Here is a 6250-nt window from a genome sequence, read left to right as displayed (position 1 = left end):
GTTGTTTTGGACTATAAGCGGCAGGATTCAAAGCTTGTGCAAAAAGTAGCGTCTTATTGTCTGGAAAATACGGTAATATTTAAAATATGAACCTCCTCCTTCATCTTACTCACAAATAACAGATAACATTTTAAATCAACTTTTATTCCAGCCATTTTAAATAGTAGTAAAAATTCCCTGAACTTGTCCAATATACATGGAACCTGTTGTTCCCAAAAGGTATGACCCAGCAGAAATGATCAACATTAAAATATCCCCTAAAAAGTGGAGTTGCTGTTTACGGTGGAGGAGGACTAATCAAATTATACGGTCACGTTTCCTTCTTGAAAACATTTTTCAACAAAAGGTCTATTTTTCAAATGCCTACATTCTCCTCCAATTGTTGAATGACCCTCCTACTTGAATTTAAAGCAACCTTTGCCTGACACGCTGGGCCATAAATCTGCACATTACCTCCATGAGCCGCGGTGCTTTGAGTCGGGGCCCACACGATCCCGTGCGAGGATACACGTTCCTCACAGGTGCCCCGTGCCGAAACTTACTGCCGGCCTCGCCGAGCCCCCCGCCCCCGCCACTCTCCAGTCACGCAAAGACCTCGGATTGATTTTACTGCAGCCAGCAGGGAAACCAGACGCTTGGAAGTCCTCGCTCTACATCACTTTCATGCAGTAATAAATCATTTGGAGAATATATGAAATACAGAGACAGATGGGCAGATTTGTTCTTTACATTCTGAATTAAAATCATATTTTAACTTTAGGTTTACACGTGTCCCATTAGGATGAATAGAACCAGTGGCATTTTGCTAGGGGTGTATGCCAAAAACAGTTTTCTACAAGATGACAAAACAAACTTTTAAGACAGTTGACATTTGTATTGCAATGACAACCAGTTCAAAATTGAGCCCGGAACGTCGCTTCCAAACCAAATTTTGGATTTAGTAAATATTAGAAACTCACTTTTAAAACACCACACTACAGAATAATAGCTGAAAATAATATTTGACTGATTTCTGACAATTGGGTCTTTGCTAATTTAAATGAAAACCTCAAATTAGGCCCTTTTATAGTACCATGTTCTTGAGATTAAGTGAAAAAGCCAAAGACGTTTTGTCCAAATTTTCTATTTGAACCTCAAGGACATTTGCGTTTTCAGGTTTCAGCATATTTTTATTTGGCTAATCATATTTGGTGCGGACATGCGAGGTTCCAGGAACAAGACTTCAAGGCTTTATAGGTCGCTTGAGCGCAGCACTCTGAATTTTATAGAGCAGGACTCCATCCAGACTGCCATCCATAAAACACATTGAAGGCCAGCCTTTTTCTTTTCCTGCACCTGAAATACGCCACTCATAAAAGTGAAGCCATTTGCACTTTGGCTGTTGATTACAAACAGGCAATTATTCTTAATCTCGTGCCGCTAAAACTCAGCAAACAAACCCTAAAGAATCCAACGATGGAGAATAGTTTACCGAGCTCGGTTAGATGACATGCAATCCAACGACACTACGAAAATTTTGGTGGCGTTTCTAAAACATTGGGAGGCGCCGCTCCATCTGGTTTAAGGCTGAGAACAATTCAAAGCGTTTTCGTCGTTCCCCTTCGCCGAAGGAAACACAACTACGCATGTTTGGCTTTTGAATCAATCGGCCGCATTTGACACTTTTACGAGATGGCTTGAAAGTTGAACGTTCTTCATTCGTCTCATAATGACATAATTTGGATTGACACCGTTATTAAAATGTTCCCAGAGGTCTTGACACAAGAGCTTCCTTTTACACATTCCTCCCATAAGTCTGCTGCATCTATTTTTTTTCCCCCTTTTTAACCGCTTTTTTGGAGAAGTTATAAAACGACACGTTAAATCATTTATGTCTCGCGTGAGGATCTTTACGGACTTTTAAGTGTATTAATCAGATTTGCACATAAAAATGGTTGCGGCTTTGTGAATGAAATCCCTGCAGGGCCGTTCAAGTATGTACTAGCGCTTTTTTTTTATTTTATTTTTTTTACATATCATATTAATGTGCTCATTTCAACAGAGCTGGGATTTTGAATTGCACGCACACACGCACATTTTTAAGCACACTCACAGGTACACCATAGAAGCTCGCTGTGCTGGGCATGAAAGGCCTTTTTTGCGGGGAAACACAAATGAGATGTGTATGGCAGTAATTATGGCAATTTTTGGCTGGCAAAAGCTGTTTATTTAGAAGATTAATCAGTTGTAAAGAAATAAACACTTTGCTTGTCACAGTCTTATGTCTGTCCTCACGAGAGCAGGAATCCCCTCGTCACCACAGAAAATTCCTCAGCAAACAGATTCATTCACAAAAGTTGCAGGGTTGTATAGCTGGAGGACTAAAAGTTGGGTCAGTCATTTAAAATGGCACAAAAAAACCCCACACAAAATTAAAAAGGTGTTCAGTCTGTGAAGACATTTATTGAGCATGTCCCACCTTAACCTCATCAAGTTGAAAGCAAAAATGGTATTGATGGATATTTGAGATAGTCCTGACTTAACTTATCTTACAAGTAAATATCCACACCATTGTGCTTTTTGTTGAGTTGCCTTGCGTCATCATTGTTCATTTTAACTTCTGTTAATTTACTTTTAATTAGGTTTTGAGTAGGTTCGCTCAATTTCATGATTTTTTGGGGTTTATGCTTCATTATAGTTGAGTTTTTATTGTTTATTAGCATTATTTCTCTTAATTCATGGAGGTTTTGTTGAGTGTAAGTATGTTGTAGAAAAGTAAACTACAATCACCCAATGACTCACAATCATTATAATTATAGTAAGGCTAAAAATAACCAACAATTGTTTTACTAATTGAATCAGATTTGGGGTTTTTTTATCCCCAACCCTAAATTTCCATCTCTTCAGTTGTAAAATGCAGTTTTAGTTAATTTTGTTTCAAAAGCCCTCTTATTTGTATTTTACTTTATTAACATAAACTTTTTTTTTTCACTTTTATTTTCAGTCATTTCATTTGTGTTCATTTACTGGAATAACATTGGTGGGCACACTTCGTCACCCGTGCACACCAATTTTAAAAAAAAATTCAAATGCATGCCTAACTGCATGACTAACTATAATCGTAACAAATCTCAGTCACAACATTCTTTTTACATGTTTCTCAATGAGTATGATAAGACAAACTGAGTCATCATCATAAAGAATTTGCACAAAGGTTCTCTAGGGCCTCAACTGGGTGTTTTCTTATGGAATCATCTGAATTAATCATTTCCCCATCATTAAGTCACGGTTTTATTTTAAAGAAGAAACAGGAGGGCGATTCCTGTTGAACATCTGGCCGTTGTGAATTGTGTGCAAATAAATGTCGCCCTCTTGTGGCGCGTTATCTCGTGGAATTTATTCATGAGTTTATGCCCACTTGTGATGACTTTTTGTCCTTTAAGATAACAATGCTAAGTTTCCATTGTCACTGTCATAAAATATTTAAGGTATAAATAAGATTACTACGCTCCTTTATGGCAATAAAAAATTATTACAATTAAATAAATAAAACTTAAATAAGTAATTAATCAATTAAAACCCCTCTGTCAGTGTCATTTCAAATGATTGTTATTTTAATTGTATTTCCATGAAGATAGTTTGGACACGAGCGAAACTTTGAATTTGCTGATTGAATGAATTCTTGTAATTGTCGAAAGACTCATGATATGTATACCAGATGGATTTAATAAATAGTTTGACCAATAGAGGGCAGTCTCTCCATGTAATTGTGTGCAAAGCGTTGATATCCAGGTTTTAGTTTAATCATAACTAGCTGTCACACATTGATTGCCCAAGGTCCATATCCCATATGGATATTAGGCATGGAAATAAGTAATAAGTAAAACACGGTAGGTAGAAAGAGGGACGAATTAATTGTGAGGATTCAAATGTTCTGTTATTGCAAGAAAAAAAAAAGAGTCTAAAAATTATACAGCAAAGTAATATGTAATATAATAATATTTCTTTTAAAAATACAATACAAATTTACATAGTTCTTTCACAACAGGTATCACCATACAAATAATAGTTAATAATAATAAGAAGAAGAAATGTATACCGATTTTCAACATATTTAAGTTATAAATTCAAATAAAAGGTTCCACAGAAAGATTTTTTTACAAAAGACTTTGAAATCTTATCTAAACACTCATGAAGACAAATGTGACTGGAAAGCATGAGTGATTGAAACAAATCGCAGTGATAAGCAGAGTGCAAGTGAGCATACATTGATGGATGGTTGCGCCTTAAGAGATGCAAGTTGGACTTGTCTGTTAACAGGTAGCTAACATCATTACTTTTGGCCTGCTTGCCTGCAGAGGCAATTAGCGCAGTGGCAGCAGCAATGCTAAACGCGTTTAAGACTCAATCGCAGTCGTGCTCGAACTGGTTGGCCTCAATAATGCAGTTTTTATTGACAGAACGGGTTTAACTCCAAATTGAATGATGTGGTTGGTCGGCTGATGTCATTCTTATGTGCACGGGAGCTCAGTCTCAATATATTGCTAAAGAAGCTGAGAAGTACAGTGCAGAATAATAGCAATAATATAATATGTGCTTTAGTAATCTATTTAATCATTTTAATTCATAAAATTAAATTATTATTAAATAAAATTTTATTTAAGGGATAGATTCAGCAACAGGTGGATTTTTTTTCTGTAATGTCATTGCTCTAAATTACATGGCAAAATCTGTATTGCGCAAGTTTTTATAAGGCAAAAAAGAAAATATCTCGAAACTTGATGTGCTAGAAAAAAACTAATCAGAATACGTTTGGGGATGAGTTTTCGGGTTGAACAGTGTTATTGTGATCTCTGCCAATCTTGAAGGCGCATTGTTTTGTTAGCAATGTAGCTGGAAAAACTACACATGATTTGGATCGAACTTCGTAGAGTTGGCACATGCTCACATTGTGGTGCGAATCTTGATTGGAATGCAGATAGAGGATTTTATTTTCTCTGTATCCGTCAGATATCGCGTCTGGAGTTGCTGTATAATCAATCAGCCATCCACCTCCTTGTTTTTGGTTTCACACATGCTGCTTATTTCAAAAACTGTCATCCGCCTCAATGAGGTCAGACAAACCAATAATATAACATTCCAAAACACACGTTAGCAGAGATCGTCCTTCTGAAGAATATTTTTATGGTTGCTTTAATTCTATATTGCTGCATTTTCATTGTCTGAACTAACCAATGCGTGCATTGCTTTGGTGATGAGTATTGATTGTAGCTTTGCCAGCTTTTGCAAATGAATAAATCAACATTGCGGGGTGGAGGTGAACTCTCATTAAAGCCGTGTCTTGGCGCTTCACTGCAGGCGTCCTCACTTTGTTGTTGTTTTTATCATCACTTTTCTTGGTGGGGTTTTCTTTTTTAATGCCGCAGCGGGGAGAGCGCAAAGCCTCAGTGCCGTATGGCAGATGAATATTTGATGGCCCTTAATGGACCCCTCGCCCTCGTGCTGTCGCTCTGTTCTTCCCACCCCGTGCAGCACAGCGCCACGGTTTGGCATCGGTTTTTGGTGCTTTCCCCCTGGTGGATTCGGTTGCCGGTCTGCGCTGTGCGGCTCAACAGCTGCATAGATTTCATCACGGCAGTTGGCGGCCCGGCTACAAAGTTGACAGACAACTGGTAGTGATGTGGAAGGCACAATGTATACCAAAGCTGCCACAAGCCACACATATCACACAGCTGGTTACTTTGCCCCGTCGATGAACTTGTCATCGCCGAGGCCACCGGATCGCCCGCCATCTATAAAACACAGGGACCGTGACTGCGTCATCTTATAAGACATACATCTGGACACTGTGGACGCATGTCAATATTTATCTCCAGTGAGTATGAAACATTGTCCACACCATTCCGGCTACGGAGATTAAAATCTTCAGTGAGGAGAGATATGACCCAGCTTGTCTTTCCAATTAAGAAAGTGACAGTGAGACAACGCAACTATGCATTTGCTTGGTGACCTCATACTCGACACAACACACTCACGCACGCAATTATAACAAGGGGTCACCTCCAACTAAAGTTTCTTTGTTGCGTTGCTCCACTGATGAGATTATTTTGTGTTTAGGAGTCGTATGGGTCTGAGGGTGTGAGGGAGAGGAGCTTGCTTGGCCTTGCGCTGGGATGTGGCATATCTGTGGTTGTGTGTGCATGTGTGTGTTTGTGGGGTGTGCACCTGTTTGATACTGTCCCTGCATGTTTAAGCCTGTTTATTAGGCACA

The sequence above is a fragment of the Syngnathus typhle genome, linkage group LG16 (genome assembly GCF_033458585.1).
Source record: "Syngnathus typhle isolate RoL2023-S1 ecotype Sweden linkage group LG16, RoL_Styp_1.0, whole genome shotgun sequence".
Lineage (NCBI taxonomy): Eukaryota > Metazoa > Chordata > Actinopteri > Syngnathiformes > Syngnathidae > Syngnathus > Syngnathus typhle.
This window is presented reverse-complemented; position numbering follows the sequence as displayed.